Raw genomic sequence first — 19791 nt, forward strand, 5'->3', positions numbered from 1 at the left:
GTTCCTTCACCTCCCTAATAAAATATTTGAGCCTCCCCTACACCCAGTTGATGGGCATTGCCATTCAAATGGTGTGCACCTAGTTGATGCCATTGCCTCCCCCAATATTTTATTCAAGTTGGCACCTCTGTGTGTGCATCACCACTGCACCCACTGGGAAGCTAAATTTATATACTGAGTGATGTTCTTGTAATGCAGTTTCAGCCCTTCTGAATGTGCCCATTCAAATCTAATGCCCAACTGCATGTACTAATGCACAAAGCACCTTCCTCTTCTCATTTAGGGCAACTTCCCAGCCACCATCTTAACATACTGCTTCTTGCTGCTTACAATTAGGCAGCAGCGTGCATACTACAGAAATGCCTGCTCTGATACCTTCATCTGGGTGAGGGACAGCCATTGTGGTGCTCTCCAGCAGCTGTGGACTACCATCATCCCTGACCATTGGTCATGCTGGCTTGGGGTGATGGGACCTGGAGTAATAGTCCTAAACGTCTCGAAGACCACTACCTTGTTATCCCATACCTAGTGAGTACATCCTAAAGGGACCTCTTCAGATCTAGAGATGCAGCAGATTTCAGCAGCAAAGTTTGTCCACACAAGACAAACAGGCACTAACTGACTTCTTTAAGCAACAAATAAAATCAAAGGTATTTGTGCTTTTGCGTTCCTGGTACCTAGATCCATCTACTACCTGACAGCAGCAGTTATTTATACCTGCTTCAGTGACAGTGTTATAAGCCACTTAATCCACAAAATCTCTAAGCGATCTGAATCAGTGAAATAATAAGCATTCTACTAGTATTTGTATAATAGTATGCAAATAAAATCAGGAGAACTTGAGAACAAGAAATTTTCTGTCCAGATAGGCTTGCTGAAATTAAAGTTTTGAATCAGCTTAATGAGGATGACTGCCAAATGTTATTAGGCAAGGGAGTCCCAAAGCACAGGTGTGCTGCCACACTGAAAAGATGAACTTCTTGGAAATGCAGAACAAACAGCACTTACAAAAGCCCACGTTGCGCAGAATGAGGGAGGTCAGACAGGCACACATGGGACAAGGCAATCCTTCAAACAAACTGGTTCCAAGCTATTAAGGGCTTCATATACTAATAGAAAAAAACCTTGAACTTGGCTCAGTAGCAAATCAGCAGCCACTGCGGATCTTTAAGCAAATATGTACTATGCTGGCAGGATCTCAATCCTAAAAGCAACCATGCTGCATCTTTCTGTGCCAACAACATGTTCTGGAGCAACTATAAGGGAAGTCCACATATGGACTGCTTTGAAGTAATCTAGTCTTGACGCTACCGATGTCCAGACTCCTGTGATCAAGCTGGTAGAAGTTTTGCAGTGGTTTCCATCAACATCAACACCAAAAAGCAGCTCTGAAAGGCTCTGGTTGAAAGTGAAGAAAGGCCAAGGGAGAAGTGTGTCTCTCTCTGTGTGTGTGTATGTGAGCTTAACCCATTGCCCTCCAGCCATTTTCCTGTCTGCCCCCCTGCAGCATTTCCACTCAGGAAGGAAAAACTATGGGATGTACTGAGTCGTCAGGTGATAAGGCAGCAAGTAAAAAGAGAACTAGACCCATTCAAGGAGGATAGGTCCATCAGTTGCTTAGCCATGATAACTAAGTAGAGTCTACATGTTCAGAGGCAATATATCCCTAAATACCAAGTGCAGATGGGAAACAATGGGGGAGGACTCTGGCCATCATCTCCTGCTTATGGGTTTCCTGGAAGAATCTGGTTAGCCAGGGCTGGAAACAGAATGCTGAGCTAGAGAGATCTCTGGTCTAATTGAGTAGAGTCCTTCTTGAGTGATGTGCATTCATGAGTGATCTAGTCCTCTGTTTACTACCTGAATCATGCAGAAGTTATATGAGAACAGAGAAGGTCTGCAAAAAACCAGGTGTGGGCAGGGACCTGTAATACACCATATAGAAATACAGGATTGCTATAGCAGAAAAAAGGACCCTTCCCTTCTTTAGAACTGATAGACACAAATACAGTCTCCATAAATAACACTCCAGTTGCATCAGGATTTCAGGCAGATTAAAGCATGTTAACTAGCATATGGTCATTCCCAGGCTGATTCAAGTAATGAATGAGTTTCAGAGTGTCAGAGCAGCAGTGCCCATGGTGGGAAAGTGAAAACTCAACTAGATTTGGCAAGTTAATCCTTCTTCGCAATGATGCAGGGCTTGATTGAGTTGGGGGTTTTTAAGTGACCAGGTGGAGATGTTGAAGCCTGTCTGGTAATCCTACCCCCCTTGTTTCCACATGCATGGGAACTAATAGGAATTACTCATTGTGAAGCATAAGGTACTCTGTATACACTCAGAGGCACTCATCCAATTACGACTTCTCATATTTCAGGGTTGAAAACAGACTCGGTGGCTAAACTTTAGTGAAACCTGGCTCAAAATAAGATCTACCAAGGTGGTCCTTGCCAGAGAACTTGGATATCAATTTAGTAGTCCTGCCATAATGGCAACTCATCATAGGCTTCTGGACCCTGAAAGGGCAAAAATCCTCACCGACTTTTCTAGCCCTTTTTAACATACCCATTTCCTACATTATGTGTTTCCTGGTTTTAAGCCATCCCCTTGAAAACACCTGAAAAATGTAAAGCACTAAAAAAGGGGGGGAAAGAAGCTATCCTGAGTTCCTTAGAGGGAAGATCAGGGTACAAATGTGATAGCTAGATGGATCCATCTGTCCCCACAGAAGCTCACTTGCCAACGAAGACTCAGTCAGAAGCTGGATAGCTCTGTTGGTTAGAGCCTGGTGCTGACAAAGTCAAGGTTGCAGGTTCTATCCCCATAAGAGACAGCTGCATATTCTTGCATTGCAGAGGGTTGATGATTCTCCTGCCCCTTCCAACTCTATGAATCTATGAAATATCTATGACATACCTGGGAGAAGGCAGCGTTATCCATTCTTTCTAAGTAACAGTGGCCAGAGATCACTATTTAGCAATGGTGAAGGATCGGGCTTTTTCACCAGTGGCCCCCAAACTTTGAAACCTTTACTCAGAAGCAGATAAGATGGTTCCAACATTGCTGCCTTCCCAAAAAGACTGTAAAATGGGAGACCCAGGTGCTCCTGGACCACAACTCCCATCACCCCTCGCTCTTGCCCATACTGGTTGAAGTTCATGGGAGCTTGAGTCTTAGCAACATCTGGAGGGCCAGAGGTTCACCACATCTACAGTAAGATCTTCCTATTTGACCAAGGATTTAAATTTCGTGGAGGCACTCATATATACTTTTTTTGTGATTTATAATTATTTGCTTTTGTTTACATGCCTTGCCTTCTTTATTTTTCGTGCAAACCACTTTGAGTTCTGTGGGAAAGTTGTATGAAACATTTTAAAAAGTAAAACAAAAAAATGAACAATAGAGGGTTGTCTTCAGTGTATTGAAATGAAGAAGCCCATTAATTTCAACAGGCCTACTCTGAGCAATAACTTAGTTTGAGCGCTTGGCCTATTTCTCTCAACCCCTTTGAGAGGATGTTTGAGCGCGATGATATATACACTAGAAGTTCTTACATAACTCTCCTGGGTCGCTTCCCCTGAGCCCAGAAGCATCAGGGAGCAAAGGGTGGAGGAAAACTGAAAAAGGTTGTGGATATCTAGGGGATTTCTAAAACAATGCTGCTTTTTTTTAAAAAAAAAAAGAGGAGAAATGTGATGCAGCTCTGGAATTTGTTCTGTGGAGCAGCAACATTCTGAATGAAGGCGCATCCCTTGACAGTCCTTTTCTATCTGGAATTGACTGGGGTTTGTGTGGAGTTGCTTACCAAGCTTGATGAACTAGGAACAGTCACAGCCACAGTGGAAGAAAGGAGAATCAGCATCTTACAGTATATTTAAGAAGGGGGGCACCTGCTGGTTTTGAAACAAGGCCTAATACTGAAAACAGCTCAACTGGCGGCACTGTTTCCTGCATACCTAACCTGCCTCTTCTGCTGTTTCCTGAGGCCATCTCCTCTTCATCTGGGAAGAATAAACTGAAAGGTGAAGAGCTTGGTGGATGTGGACAAATAAAGTGCTTGAAGTCAACAATGACTAATCCCCATTAGTAGCGCTAACTTAACACACTCTACTTTCCATCACCACACAAATCCCCATTTCCTTCAAGTTCTCACAACCCTGAGAATCCTCAGCTGTTTACAACCTTTGCTCTGAGGCAAAAGTTGTTGCCTCAATTGCCAATGCAGAAGTGATAAAAAGGTATAATCCCTGCCACCTCATCCTCACAGCATCTGAAGGATAAACCAGCAGAATAGCTGGGTTGGCCCTTTCAAATGTTAATCCGGCACAATAGAAAGATTTGAATCTTCAAATGGTCTTGGGATGGGAATAAAATTGACCTCCTGCCCAGTGAATATCTGAGTGATCTTGACTCAGGAAGGGAGTAAAGAGGAAGAAAAGAATATTTAAGAGGAATTCCACACTGCCACAAAAAACAACAACCCACTGGAATTTGAATTTTAAAACAAATCCACGACCCAAAAGGTATGGTGGTGGCTATATCAATAGAGCTGAAGTACTTGTCTCACAACCCGATATGTGAAAATCCAAGAACCCCCTGTCACAACTTGAAACTGATCACAGAGCGGCCCCTCTCAGGCAGTCAAAAGACACATACTTGAATTAATGTGGAGATGAATTTATAGGACTGGGTAACAAAGGATGCGCATTCAGATGCACATACGATATAATGACCGGGGTGAGTTGGGAAAACATGAATATAAAATTATGTCTGAGCTTGATCAAAGATGCATTAAACTGTCAAGAGATACAAACAGAGCATTTCCCAGTCTCTAACAAAGAAGGCATCTGACAGTAGCAAGCAAGGTCTCCACAAAGTAGAGTGGAATTATATAGTGTTTAGTGCTAGATGTTACAGTGCAGAGAAGTGGAAAATCACCATATGGAAATGGCTGGGCCATGCTTAATGATAAACTCCAGATTAGGCTGGTTTAGGAGAAAGGGTGCCATTTAGATAGAGCAAGGAGTTCCCTCCACCTTCGCCATGCATGTAGACCATGTAGGATCATAACTTCATGAATGTAAATGGTTTTCACCACTGATCTTTCCCCCCCCCATAAGTTTTTATTGATATTACATATATAGACATATAGACATATACAAAATCCATTACATAACTTGTACATATTATATCCACTCCACAAATCATAAGTATAACACAAAGTTGTTTTAGGCTCTGCCGAGCCTTGAACTTCCCTCCACTCCTTTGGTAAGTATCAGATAGGTTTTCCAGTCACGTATTTTATCTCTTTTACTTACTAATCACTTACTGTTGGAGTTATTTCAACCCCGCCAGTGTCGTCTGAAACTTAGTTCCAATATACATCAAATATTTATTCCAATTATCATGAAATTTCTGTTCGTCTTGATCCCTTAATCTTCCTGTTATTCTAGCAAGCTCGGCATAATTTATCACTTTAACCTGCCAATCACTTATATTGGGTATAACCTCCGTTTTCCAATTTTGGGTTTTAACCACTGATCTTCAACAGTCAAGACTCACTAGTGGGCCACAGCCTGAGCACTATCACCATGCAAATATATGGTTAAAGGTTAAGAAAGGGGTCCTGGGTTTGAAAATGTTTGAAGAGACCTAGCCTACTCATTGGCTAGTTGGATGCTACCTCACTGATAACTGAAAGGGAACACCTGAGATGTGTTGCTAGTTCTTCAGACTAGCAACCTAGACTTTGAAAGGATATGAGTGAATACTGCACTGGGGATGTTCAGAAAGCAGGGTGAAGACTGAGAGAAGTAAGGAGATTTGGCTGGCAAACGGAGTGTGCTGAGAGATAATAAAATGTTGGAAGCGTGGTAATGTAAAGTTCTGCAATAGTCAAGAGTCCATATATTCTTCTACCACAATGAGCACTTTAAGCATCTTCCATTTCTGGTCTAGAGAAGTTATCACTCTTTTTTTAAAAAAAACAACAACTTTGATTATATTTTTTGTTTGTTTAATTTTATATTAATAAAAAAACTAAAAATATATGAATATAAAAAAGAGCATTCAGCAGGGGAGGGACTACAGAGCACATGCACCAGGTCCAATCCCCAGTATCTCCAGGATAAAAGATTAGACAGTAGGTAAAGTGAAAGAAGGTCTTGAATTGTTGTTGCCAGTCAGAACAGATAACACTGGGTTAATTTAATAACAACCCCTTGTGGTATGAGAGGTTTGTTAATTACCAACAATGGAGCTGTGGGATTGGATATGGTGGATTAAACATTTCCTCCTGGAAGAGTTTCTGCAGAATGAACAGAAGAGCCCATCCACTCAAATTCTACAATGAGAGTCATAACTGCCCCCCAAAAAGTTTTAAAGAATAAACATACATATAAACAACAACCTGGGCTCCATAGACGCCCCTTCCCACCCGGCTGGGAAGGAATTAATTTGAGGCATTGCTCAGCCCAGGGGAATCAGCCTTCAAACACATGACATAAAAGCAGAGTGCCCTGATGCATGCACAGAATGAATTTCCCCATCACTAAGTAATTACAGCCTGCCCCATACATCTGGGTTAAGGGTCAGATCTTCCATGTTAGAGGGTGCAACTGATAGGCAGGCTTGGCCTCTGGCACGTAGCCACCCACTGAGATCAGGTGAGAGTTGCAAGTGTCCACCAAGAGGATTTTCCATCCAGCACATCCTGTCTCGCTTTTTCAAACGCAATGTTTTCCACGAAAGTTTAGGGTCAGTAACAAAACCGATTATCCTTCACCGTCCTGCAGAACTTTGGTGGCATTTCTGTCTATTCCTCTTGCTCTCTTTCCCTGCCCTATCATATAATACAGGTGCAATAAAATCACACACTCTCCTGTGTGTCCGAAAGATCCTACCTCGGCGCAGAGATTGAACTTGATGAGTTTTGGATCACATCCAAAAACACCACGGTCCCATGAACTCTGCAATACTAAGATCAGCAGACAGCACAAGACGCACACAATTTAGATTTCAATTGCTCCTATTGCATCTAGGCACCAGGAATGAACTCCAGGGGAGGGTTTAATCTGGCACACCTTCCCACCTTTATCAGAACCTGGACATGTACGGTGTTGCCCTGACACAGGATAGTGTCTCCACCCCATTGGAATGTGGTCTGGAGTACAAAGTAATGGTAAACATCCTTCCTAGCCGAGAAATCTAATCTTACAGTTCAGGACTCTACCTGCGGAGGGACTCTCAATATCTGAAACATTCCTTCCTCAAACAACTGGGGAGGGGGCAGAATAGGGAAGAGGAGGGGGCAGAAGAGCGGGATCATTATGTAAGAGGGAGACTAAAGATGCTGAACAACAGTTATTAAAAATACCAGCCCTGTAGGGGGAAGGCAAGACAAACACTCCCGCAGCAGGAAAGAAAAGCCAAGAGCAAAGGTTACTGAGGAGGTTGGAGGCAACCTTTGAATCGCAGCAGCAAACATTTCAGATGTATCATTTTTCATGCAATGAATGTACACACAGCAGAGAGAAAAGGAGAGACGTAATCTCCTGAAACCTGAAAACTGGCAACATTTCTCCCTCTCCAGTGAGAAACCGCGGGTAGATTTTTTTAAAATAAAAAAACCCTCATTAATTGTGTCCAATAGCTGCAAAGAGAGCGAGTTACAAGGAAATCAATTTGGGGAGAGGGGATGGAAGGAGAAGGGAGAATAGTAATCTAATCTTCAGGAGCGGAGCGGCAGGAATCTATATGAATCTATGTGTGTATCTCAAACCTTGGAACAGTTTTGGAAAGGGACTTTACAAACCAAGGGAAGCAACTCGTGTTCTGTGAGCGCGTTTTGCCATATAATGCCCTGGCAATCGAGTATATATATTTTTATACTGTAAGTTGTTTTAAAAAACCCCAGAACAATTAACAAGCCATTGATTTCTACAGATCTAAAGGCTGAGCGGGACAGAGCGGAGCTTTAGTTTTGGACACAGCCGAGTCGAGAGTTTGCAATCTGCAACACAAGGCACCGAGGAGTTACCAAATAAGGAGAATAAAGGGGAGGCGTGGGGGGGGGGGGGAGAGAGGAATAAACCTTTGTGTCGGCAGCAAAGCAAGAGTGCGATTCCTTTCCCCTGGTCCTGCCGTTTCCCTACTAACTCCTATTCCGCCGCCGCCACCTTGGTCCGCCCCCCCCCCAAACCAGCAAATTCTTTCTTTCGCCCAACTCACCTCATCGGCCAGAGAGATCCTCGCACTGCCCGGCGCACCAAGTTGCAAAGCCCAAAGGCGCGCACTCTCCTCTCTCTGTGTGTGTGTGTGTCACACCGGCTGGCTGCTCTTCTGCAATCTCCTTCCACCGCCGAGCAAAGCTTGGCCAAAGCAAAAGCCAAGGGGCTGGCTGGCTGACCTCTCTCCGCTTCCGAAGCGCGCACTTGCGCGCAAAAAATGCTTTTGATCTCCTCGCAGTTCCCGGGCTCGGAGGACTTTGTGGTGCCGGAGGGAGCGAGGGGTGTGTGTGTGGGCGCGCGCGCGCGTGTGCCTGGGAGCTCGCGCGCGCGCCTGTGTTTGTGTGTGTGTGCGCGCAAGCAAAAGTCTAGGGAACCCGAGAACTCAGGCTCGCCACCCCGTCGCCGTCCGTGCCCCCCTTTCCCGATCTCGCATTCTTCTGTTTCCCAGGGGCACCGTCGACCCCGGTTGAAATTGACTAGTCTAGTCAGTTTTCAGAGGGCGCCTGGGAACTCTTCTGTAAAGTCACCGCCGACGCCGCCTCCTTTTCTCTGCCCCCCACCCGCCTCCTCCTCCTGCCGCCCCGATCACTCTTTCTCTCCGCAGGAAATCCCTCCCAGACTCCTGTTCTTCCCTCCTGATTGGGAAAAAAAGCGAGAAAAGGGGGTGGGGGTGGCGGACGGCTAGGCTTGCTGGGCAGGGCCAGAGAGTTTCTTGCTGCCACTCAAAGCAAGGAGAGGAGGGGTGGATTCAGGGGTTAACCCGATGGGAGGGTGTGCGTGTGTGTTGTGAAGCGTGTTACCTGAGCCCTTGGCGCGGTTTGGAACATGTGCGCACAGGTAGGACGGGCTCCGTGTCTGGAGCGGAGGAGCTGCTGAGCGCCATCTCTTCCCCGCCTTTCGCTTTCTCCCCCCTCCCTCTCCCCCCCGCCTCCTTTTTAAGTGAGAGCCTGCAGGGTTCATTGGAGTCTCAAGTGGATTTAATGAGAGTTACTTGGCAAGAGGAAGCGGCGCAACCCTTGCCAAACTATGTGGAAAAGGAAGGGCAGAGAGGTCTGACTTACAGGTATCCATTAAGGGCGCCTCTCCCCCCCCCCCACGCCCCGCTAGCCTATGTCTGAGTATTGGTCTGGTATTATTTAGTCTTGATTTGTATGCCAGGTTTAATCTGGATGTTCATTGATTTAGTGATATTGTTAAGCAGCGTGGCGTAATGGTTGGAGTGTTGGACTAGGACCTGGGAGAGCAGGGTTCGAATCCTCACTCAGCCAGCCATGAAGCTCACTTGGACCCATCACCATCTCCGAGCCTAACCTACCTCACAGGGTTGTTGTGTGAATGAAATGGGGAGAAGAACCATGTACACACACCTCATCAAGCTCCTTGGAAGGGAAACATGGTATATAAGTGTAATAAATAAATCAAGCATTTGGTTGTTTTTATTAGGGTCTTATTGTTTATGTTCTTAAGTACCTTGTGTGGTGGAGGTGGAATAGTTTATATATTTAATCATGTTTGAAACTGCAAACTAATCATTTCCATAGGACGTATCTTCAAACTGTGGTATTATGTGTAATAAAAAATAGGTACAGAAAGGAAAATTCCTGGATGCCAAGTTTGGGACAAGTACTCTTTGATGAAAGAACCCCAGCAAGGATTTAAAATCACAAAATATGCAGCAAAGGAAAGCGTGGAAATATAGGCTGTTAGACTTTTAGAATATGCCCTTCCAAGTTTTTTTCCAAACTTTCCTTCTTTCTCTGGCATAGAAAAAGACCACATATCTGGTAAGTTAAAACGTCCCTAAAGGTTAGATTCATGTGCTTTTCCATACGGCATTCAGTTTCTCAGGTAGACTAGAGAAGAACAATAGTCTTGATTACCTTCTTCGTCCCAAAGTGAGGGGAAGTGACCTAGGCTAAGCCTGGCAGGACAGCTTAAAGGTAAAGGTAAAGGGACCCCTGACCATTAAGTCCAGTTGCGGACGACTCGGGTTGCGGTGCTCATCTCGTTTTATTGGCCAAGGGAGCCGGTGTTTGCAGACAGCGTCCGGGTCATGTGGCCAGCATGACTAAGCCGCTTCTGGCAAAACCAGAGCTGCACATGGAAACGCTGTTTACCTTCCCGCCGGAGCGGTACCTATTTATCTACTTGCACTTTGACGTGCTTTCGAACTGCTAGGTTGGCAATAGCTGGGACCGAGCAACGGGCGCACACCCTGTCGCGGGAATTCGAACCTAACCCTCTTGTGTCTTAATTAGACTTAAGCATGTGGATTATATGAGGCTGGTTATTTCACAATTATCACCTGTGATAAGTAATTAGAGCACATTACAAGGGGTGTGTGTGTGTGTATTTGCATATACAAGTGAATAAGAAGGATTGTTATTTCGCATTTTGGATAGTTGCTTCCTTCTCCTTTAAAGGCATTTCAGATGCAGCATTAAAAGTAACCCTAATCCTAACCCTTGAAGACCCTGGTTGTCATGCTCATGTGTAGACTATCAAAATTATATGTCTGTGCGGTAGTTTAAGTGCTGGGCTATGACTTGGAAGGAACAAGGTTGCTTAGTCATGAAGCTCACTAGGTACCTTTGAGCCTAACTTTCTTGTGAGGATAAAAAACGGGTGGTGAAGACAAGACCCATCTTATGCTTCTCTTCCCTGTAGGCCCCTCTGGGTTCTACAAAGGACAAGCTGAACATAGCTACAATAAATAAATAATTTTTGAACTGTACGCTTTTATTTGCACATTGAGGAGGGTCAAAACCTCCTGGAGTTCTGGGGAAGGTGTGGGGGTTGGAGGGAAGAGCTCAACCTGTACTGTCAATCCTTGGTTCCCGAATGCCTCCGTTATCATACGTTTCAGCTCCTGAACACTGAAAACCCGAAAGTAAATGCTCCGGTTTTCAAACGTTTTTCAGAACCCAAACGTCTGACGTGGCTTCCGCTTGAGTGCAAGAAGCTCTTGCAACCAATCAGAAGCTGCACCTCAGTTGTTGAACTTCCGGAATGGATTATATTTGACAACTGGGGTTTGACTATACACTAAGAATGAACTCATTATCCTAATGTGGATCCTTCTGTAGCCCTATCCACATACGAGGAACAGGAATCAGCAGGTAGGGGTTGCAGGGGTTGCAGAAATACAAATAAATATTTAGGGGGGGGTGGAAATATTGGGAGATCCAAAAACTGTCCAGTGAGAACTGGGCATGTTCAGTGTGCACAGAATGCTGAACGACCGGGAAATGTACAATCAAGGGAGGGGATAATGGAACAACGAAGTAACTTAGAAAAGGTCATAGCTGCCCGGGTGAAACCGTCAGTTTGGGGAAGGCTTCTCATAGTTCTCTGTGTTCACAATATGGCTCTTTGTCCCAGTATCTTTGACGTTATGTTGCCCCCTTGATCAAAGATTTCAGCCCCTCAACCCTCTACAATAACAGGCTTATCTCCCTTTGGGCTTCTTGCGGGAATACGTTTTTCTTTGACATTTCAAACAGATTAAATGCTTTCATTAAAGGTAAATGTTCACTGCTTGCCTGATAGGGAAAGTGCAGCTATCACGATTTTTCCAAGTCGGAGTGTTTTTCTGCCTTTGAGGAATGCCTCTTCTGAGTGGCTTCTCGTTATCTGTAAAGGACTTACCTCATTCCAAGACCATGCAAGAGATTTGTTTGTTTGCTATGAGCAACAGCAGTCATCTTAACCCCTAAGGAATTATTTGCACTGGAGGTGAGCAGGGTAGGGGTGGGTACTAGAGAGTACCTTGTTAATGACTTCTGCGACCACATCAAGTGCATTTCAAAGGCAGTGGTGGCACATGAAGATGAATCACTTTTCCATATATGGAAGGACTGTTGGTTTGGTCCACCTAATCACTGCCCTGAGATCCTGTCCTGCCATGTGGTGGCTCTGGAGGCAGAACTCCACATTGCATGTGCAGAACCTCTGGCTGGCGATGATATGCTGGGACGCCGTGGGAGAGTGAATGCTTTGCATGCAAATTGTAGTTCCAGGTCGCAGTTCAGTCGCTGGCATCCCAGGTAGGGCTGGGTATGGCTCCTATCTTAAACCCTGGAGAGCTGCTGCCACTCAACGTAGGTAAGGGATGGGGATCCTCTGGAATATAAGAAGCTGTCTTATAGCAAGTCAGATCATTGGTTCATTTAGCTCAGTGCTGTATACATTGATTGGCAGTGGCTCTCCAGGATTATAGGCAAGGAATCTCTCTGGTGCTGGTGTCGGTTGAACTTGCATGCAGATCAGATGCTCTACCACTGAGCTACCTTCTCCAACTACAGTGGTACCTCGGGTTAAGTACTTAATTTGTTCTGGAGGTCCATTCTTAACCTGAAACTGTTCTTAACCTGAAGCACCACTTTAGCTAGTGGGCCTCCTGCTGCCACCACGCCTCCGGAGCACAATTTCTGTTCTCATCCTGAAGCAAAGTTCTTAACCAGAGGTACTATTTCTGTGTTAGCAGAGTCTGTAACCTGAAGCGTATGTAACCCGAGATGCCACTGTATGTCCTTTCTATCATCCCTGACCCTTTACTATAGTAGTTGGGGCTGATGGGAGTTGGAGTCCAAGAACATTGGAAGGGCCACGGGTTCTGCATTCCTGGTGTAGACAGTATTGAATTAAACAGGCCAGTGGTATGACTCCATACACATCAGCTTCCCATGTCCATAATGTGCAGAGTGCAAACATTTCTTGCACACAGGCCAAGTTGGTGGGCTACACAGATGCAGCCCAGTCCTAACCAGGTTCACCTGGAGGTGCCATAGCTCAGTGGCCGCACATCTGCTTTGCATGCAGAAGGTCCTGGTTGAATCCTCAACATCTCCAGGTAGAGTTGGGGGAGACCTCGGTCTGAAAGCTGGAGACCTCTTCCAGTTGGTGTGTAGACAGTGCTGAACTTGAAGGGTCAGTGGCCTGGCTGACTCCATAAAACGCAGCTCCCTATATTCCAATGGAAATAAGCTACCCTAGTTTCTGTGTGGTTTGCTTCTGAATAGGCATTCTTCTGTATGCAAGCAAGCCACTCTAATAAATGTGTAGATTGCACCAATACAGTAGTTGCTAAAAGATGACTCTTAACAATAGTGTATTGATTGAAGGTGTGCACATTATAAGGCTCTGCCATCTACAAAATACAGAAATGTCATCTAGTTGGGTCAGTATTGTCAGCCCTGATTGGTTACATCTCTCCAGGGTCTCATGCAGAATTCTTCCCAGGCCATCTGGAAGGAGTAAGTGTTGAAAATGAGACTTCCATGTGTTCCCCCATCCCTCAGTTATAGCTTCTTCCTTTAAGTGTCTCAGAAGGTGTTTTGCAGATTATCAACAGCTAAATAAACGACACACGTGGCTGGATTTTATTTCAGAAGGACCAGTCATGATAAATATCAACCCACCCCCTGCCACACTTTCTACTGGCTTCTTTCACGGTGGGAAGCAAATCAGTCCCTATGACAGTGTGTTGAGAAATGATGCTAAACTGGGGTTTATTGAGCAATCTGAATCATACGGGGGGGGCGGGGGATGGCCGGGTGAGAGAGGAGTATAAACGCTGCTTCTAAGACACACCCTATATTTTCCAGTTCTTAATAAAGAGATTATTATGCGGATTTGATTATAAATGGCAGCATTTTATGGCTGCTATTTTGAAGAGCCTGTATCTATAAGTAGACATGCTTGGAAACATCACAAAGTTAAAGGTCTTGTTATTCATTATCTGACTTTGCCAGAGCTTGTGAAGTGCACTGACATTTATAACGATTCTTTGAATTTATGTGGCATCCTTTGTCCTTTTAAGGATCTTAATTAAGCTTCTCAACTCCCCGAGGAGCTGATAAGCTCAGTTCGAAGAGAGGTGCAGGTACTTAATACACCCAAAATCAAGGCCAGCCATATATTAAAATCAGGACATCTCAAATGGGACCTTGATAGCTGGCCTGGTTTGTAAAGGAACATGGCTTGCAACTTGCAATTTTCCAATGTGAACTACGACTGTTGAAATCAGACCCAGTGTCAGCACACAGTGCCCTTAGGCATCTATCAGGGCCCACCATGGAAGCTGCCATTTTAGTTTTCCACAATGCCCCACAACCCTAAGTTGAGGGCATTGTGAGAAATTAAACGGATGGTTCCCAAACCTGGTGCTGATCAGAGTGCCGTTGCTGCTGCTACCTCTGCCTCAAAACCTGCCAGGTCCTGCCAGTGTTGGAAAGCCCCTTAAAACCTAGAGCTGGTCCTAGTCAAAATTATAATCCTGAAAATAGTTGTATGCAGAATACTTCAATCATGAAGTATTCCAGGGCAGAATCTTTTAGCATCATTGGGCAGAGTGTGAGTCTGAAGACCATTTCTCACTGATGTTTACCCTCAAGCCAGACATTAGCCCAGCTGGGACAAAAACAAGAACAAATTGCGGGGGGGGGGGGGGGAGGCAGGGAGGGAGGGAAAGCTGCGAGGATGTTTAGTTAGCAATTCCCCATACTCCTGCATTATCATTATGTGTCAGTGTCATTTGCTGTGCAATGTGAACTTCTGCCCTTAGCGCCTGAGAATTAGGGCATGTAGCACCAACAGTTTTGCCATCGGAAACAGCAAGAGATGTTGCCATACTCTTAGCTTGTATTCTTAGCATTTCTTGTTCGCTTGGGGATTGCTGGTGTAATTTCCCCCCACCCCTTTGTTTTAATTGTTACGGTTTTAACAATAAGTGCAGAGGATGAAATCCTTTCCTGAAAGCGTTAGTCATGTTCCGTGGAGCAGCGTGATTCCTGAACAGTGGCTGCGGGCCCTCAAATGGATTCTGGGAAAGTCATGGGTGGATCAAGCAGTTTCCAGCAGTGAACAGCAGCAATTCAACACTGGTTAGAACAAAGGCAACAGTTCACCAGGTGATTCCCCTTAGTACAAAGGGGGGGGGGAGATACTAGTGAGAATTATTTTGTCACAAAACGTGAGTGGTTGGGTTTAATGTATTTACATGTTTCTGTAGAAAGATTCTCAAAAGACGCAACATGCCCAACCCAGCTCCAACACAGAGGAGCTCCAGCATGCGCACACTGTGTGTATAAATAGAATGTATACATGCATGCATAGGGACATGTGCCAGAAAGCCAGGACTGGCCTTGCCATTCTCTTGTTTGTCCAGCTCTGATGAAATGGTCTCTGAGTCCTTGCTCAGGTATGCTCTTCTTTATACTCCAACAGACACATGCAGTCACAGATATTTATGTGTAAATACCTCTGACTGCTCCTATGAACTTTCTCGATCGTGAACGCAGAAGAGCTCTGTTGGAAAAATTCTGGAGGAAGGCAGATTTGAATGCTAGAGGGACTTCTGGAAGCAGTGGCCTCACATTGCCTAATGTTAGGGCCGGCTCCGAGTATGTAGAACGTCATCTTGGATTATGATCAAAGCTGTACAAATTATCTATAGGATTGTCAGGCCCTTGCCCAAAGGTGGCACCTGTCACCCATCCTCTTTGAGTGGTCATTTCACTGGGTCGAGTAGTGTGGCTGCCTCAGGTGGCAGAGAAAGGGGGAGATAATTCCATCTGGCAAGCTGAACTGCTTGCTCTCATGGAACGATTGCCATAGTGCAACATTGAATTCCACCCAAGAACTCCTATAAACTGGTATCCAGTAAACAATAATTAAAAGATCATAAAATGCACAACAGATGACCAACAACAAATCAATTCAATTATCTAAAAACACTTGGCAGGACCAAAAACATTCTTGGCAAGCAGTGCCTTTCTGATTTCAATAAGAACCATGTTCTAAATAACTGATGCCACTATGCTAAAAACCCCGGCTCGCTGAGAAACTAAAATATGAAAATATTAACCCATGTGGCACAGTTGATCATGCAGTCAGGGATCTTGTGAGAGAAAGGTGGTAATGTGAAAAAGTACAGGGTGAGATTACCCCCACAGGCTTTTTTTGCAGGACTTCTTTTGCTGACAGATGGTGCACCTGCAGCTCCTATTTACAGAGAAGCCTCAATCTCAAAGATGATTAATTTCCACAAATCTAGCTAATCACCTTTGAAATTGAGGCTCCTTTGTAAATAGGATGTAATAGCTTAGCTCCTAGTTAAGGAACTGTACCCCCTCATGCAGTTTTTAGATATGACAACGTAATGCTTCTGTCCTACCCTTATATTTCATTAGGAGAAAACAGCCTTGTGCAGAGTGGGCTCCCGTGAAGAAGCTATAAAGTGAGATGTTATCTCGATGAGCCACTTTTGCCATCTAGAGGTGAATATCAGCACTGCCATTTTGGGATGCTTTTTCGGTGTTTGTGTGTGAGAAGAGCTGGGAAAATGCGCTGGCAGGTGCATTGCTTTGATGCAACGCCGTCTAGCCTCCATGCAAAAACAGCAGAAGAAATGCTCAATAAATAGCCTACATTGTCTAATCTCCATGCAGATAAATCAGGATGGATGACCAATAGATAGGTTGTCTGGAAGTGGGTGGCCTCTGCCTGTCTCAGAACTACCTTCCCTCGAAATATGCCCAACAGTAGTTTGGGCTACCTTAGTAACTGCTGTTGTCCTCCATTGCCTGCGGTCATTTGGGGACCTGTGAGTCCCTTATTTTGCCCTGCAATCCCATTATTTTACTTGTTTAGATTTCTATCGCAATTGAAAATGATTTTTTAAAAAAATAATCCCATCTGCCTAAGCACTCTCTGCTTTCCACTCTCTTGCATGGTATCTCTGATCTCTGTTTTATAGAGAACTGTGTGGCTCACTGTGTGCAGCTTGCCTGAGTTAACCTCCGTCTTCCCACCCAAGGATAGGGTTGCCAACTTTTCTCCTACTAGCTTTTCTCCATTGCCTTTCAAAGTGCTGCCTGGCACACGAAAACAAGAGTTTTCTTGCAATGTTATCTTCCATGCCAGGAAAAGGATGTATATTCTGTAAAAAGCAGTAGCAATAGTAGGATTTATTCTGTGACCAGTGGTGGTAACAATATTAATTTGAAGCCACTGCCTAAACCAAAATGACAGAACATATCAGACCTATCCTTAACTTGAACTTGAGTTTGCTAGTTTCCTCTCCCCTCCCAGCCCAGTTTTCTTCTCATGCTGTCATAGGCCTGAGTGCAGGGCCTTTTTTGTGATTTGTAAGCCACTCTGGGAGGCTTTGGGGACTGAAGAGAAGGATTTTAAAAATTGCTTCATTTACAAGAGCCAGTACAAAAGGAAGAAGGAAAGTTGGTAACCATTCCCGTGATATGTTGCCAGAATCCTGACATGGTTCCTTCTTCTCTCTTGTCCCCTCAGCCCCTGTAATGAATGCTGCTGTGACACAGGAAGACATATCCTGCACCCTAGAGAAAGGGACAAGGAAGTATATTTCCACTGAAATAAAACACGCTTCCTTATGACTATAACCAGAAGCACCACTCAGCAAATTGACAGATTACGGAAGCTGGCTATAAACGCTGATCCTTTTCCAGCCCTGCTCTGCAAACTTCTCGGTTTAAGATAACACAAGAGGGCTGCTTATACCATGGAAATGAATGAAAGTAAGGAGCAAGGCTGCAGAGATAAGGGAGGGAGGGGATTCACCCAGAGAGTGATCTAGCTTCACTGACCTTAATGAAGAAACCAGAATTCATATGTGTGTTTGTGTGCACGTGTATAAATACAAACCAAAATTTTATACTACAAACCTCAGTGAGCAGATAGTATATGCAGAGAACCTTTATTTCTTGTGTTATTTCATTCATTCATACTGCCCTTCATCTGAAGATCAGGATGGTTTGCAATATTAAAAACACAAAGCACATACCATAATAACAAACCAAAACAATATTTCTCCACAGAAAACATTAAAATAAAATAATTTATGCTGACTCTAGGCATATAATTTTAGCAAGCAGATTTCTAAAATTGCCAAATTTCCACACACATCCAATATTCTGTATGACAGGAACCCATTTAGGAAACTGGTTGTATCCATTTCAAAACACCCCTGTTTAAAATTTCTAGATGTAGCAAAACAAGCCGTCCCTCTAAAAGTCGTAAAATGGCATCTACGTAAAGTTTGGGAAGACTAAAAGCCACTGATCTTATTCAGAGGAGGAACGGAAGACAATCCTTAAGCATGAGTTTTCTATAGGTTTTCCAAATTGCTATGTCCCTAAACACCAGAATATGTCTGAGTAAAGAACTATGTATCCTTGCATTGTCTGGAAACTACAGCGGGGCTGGCTTCTACCCAAACAAGGGGGCTCAATACCATATCAATATCATCCATACTGAATGAACTTGGAAAAGTTATCCCCAGTTTGTTGCCCTCTTGCCCGCAGAGTAAAAACATTTCCCAAAAGTACCGTACTTTATTTTATGACAACACAATTGTACATTTGTAAAACCTCCCAAAACCCAAAGCAAACATGCTCATTTAGGGCAGGCAAAAAGAGAGCAGGGGCTCTTGCGGGCTTCAAAATTTCTCTAAAATTCAGTCTTCTATACTACTGTCCTCTTTTGCATCCAACCACCTTTCTCATCTGCCACATCGAAGGGGCTAATCCATATAAATCAGTGAAAAGGTAAAGGGACCCCTGACCATTAGGTCCAGTCGTGGCCAACTCTGGGGTTGTGGCGCTCATCTCGCTTTACTGGCCGAGGGAGCCGGTGTACAGCTTCTGGGTCATGTGGCCAGTATGACTAAGACGCTTCTGGCGAACCAGAGCAGCGCACGGAAACGCCGTTTACCTTCCCGCTGGAGCGGTACCTATTTATCTACTTGCACTTTAACGTGCTTTCGAACTGCTAGGTTGGCAGGATCAGGGACCGAGCAATGGGAGCTCACTCCATCGGGGGGGATTCGAACCACCAACCTTCTTATCGGCAAGTCCTAGGCTCTGTGGTTTAACCCACAGTGCCACCTGTGTCCCAATCAGTAGGTGGAACTTTAAATAGCGTTGAGTTAAATACGATCACCTGCTAATTGCTTCAGATCGAACTGCAGTTGCAGGGAAAGGGGTGACTCAAAAGTTGGCAACCCTACTACGGACTAGCAGCTGTTTGATGTTGCTGTATTGGAAAGTTGATTCCATTCCCACAGGAATGTCACAAGGGTTCACTTCCAGATAATGCTATTTTTAAAAAATCTACCAGGTTTCTAGCTCTGATTGTTGTGAACGTAAGTTTAAAAACGTGTAGGAAATGTCTGGGGAAAGCCAATGGGGGTTTGTGTGTGTAAAGTTGACAGCTCTGCTTTGCAACAGGTCTGTTTATTTTTCTGTAACCAAAAATATTATCTGAATATTACATCATAAGAAAGGTAATGCAGAACAGGAAGGCCTTAAACAAAAGCCAGGTTGGCAACTTTTGAAGCAGCCCCTTTTAACAGCCGTTCGTTGATCTGCATCAATTAGCAGCTGAAAATGTTTAGCTCCTTGCGATGAAAAGCTTCAGGTGCTGATTTCTAAATTTCAAAACTATGTTCACAGGACAGGTGTAGGTCAGTCCAGCTTTATTCCCCCTAAGCCTGTCGGCAAACCAAGGGAGAAAGTGGGAAGGGTT

The 19791-nt window shown here is 44.5% G+C and overlaps 1 protein-coding gene and 1 long non-coding RNA gene across 5 annotated transcripts in view; one reads left to right on the forward strand and one right to left on the reverse strand.

Annotated features, from left to right (window-relative positions):
- The window catches only part of CASKIN2 (CASK interacting protein 2), a 98313-nt gene extending 89910 nt beyond the window's left edge, over positions 1-8403 (reverse strand). The window contains exon 1 of one of the 4 annotated variants that reach the window (XM_081899552.1): positions 8231-8403. The gene's annotated coding sequence lies outside the window, so the exon portion shown is untranslated. The remainder of the gene's footprint in view (positions 1-8230) is intronic. The other 3 variants (XM_081899551.1, XM_081899554.1, XM_081899553.1) reach the window with 3 other exon arrangements.
- Positions 8404-8971: 568 nt separating this feature from the next.
- LOC309363619 lies at positions 8972-18617 on the forward strand. Its single transcript, XR_014165480.1, has 3 exons — positions 8972-9066; positions 16422-16508; positions 17539-18617. It is a non-coding gene; the product is annotated as an uncharacterized lncRNA (long non-coding RNA).
- Positions 18618-19791: the final 1174 nt, after the last annotated feature.

Source organism: Podarcis melisellensis, assembly GCF_964234715.1.
Source record: "Podarcis melisellensis genome assembly, chromosome: 2".
Taxonomy (NCBI): Eukaryota; Metazoa; Chordata; class Lepidosauria; order Squamata; family Lacertidae; genus Podarcis; species Podarcis melisellensis.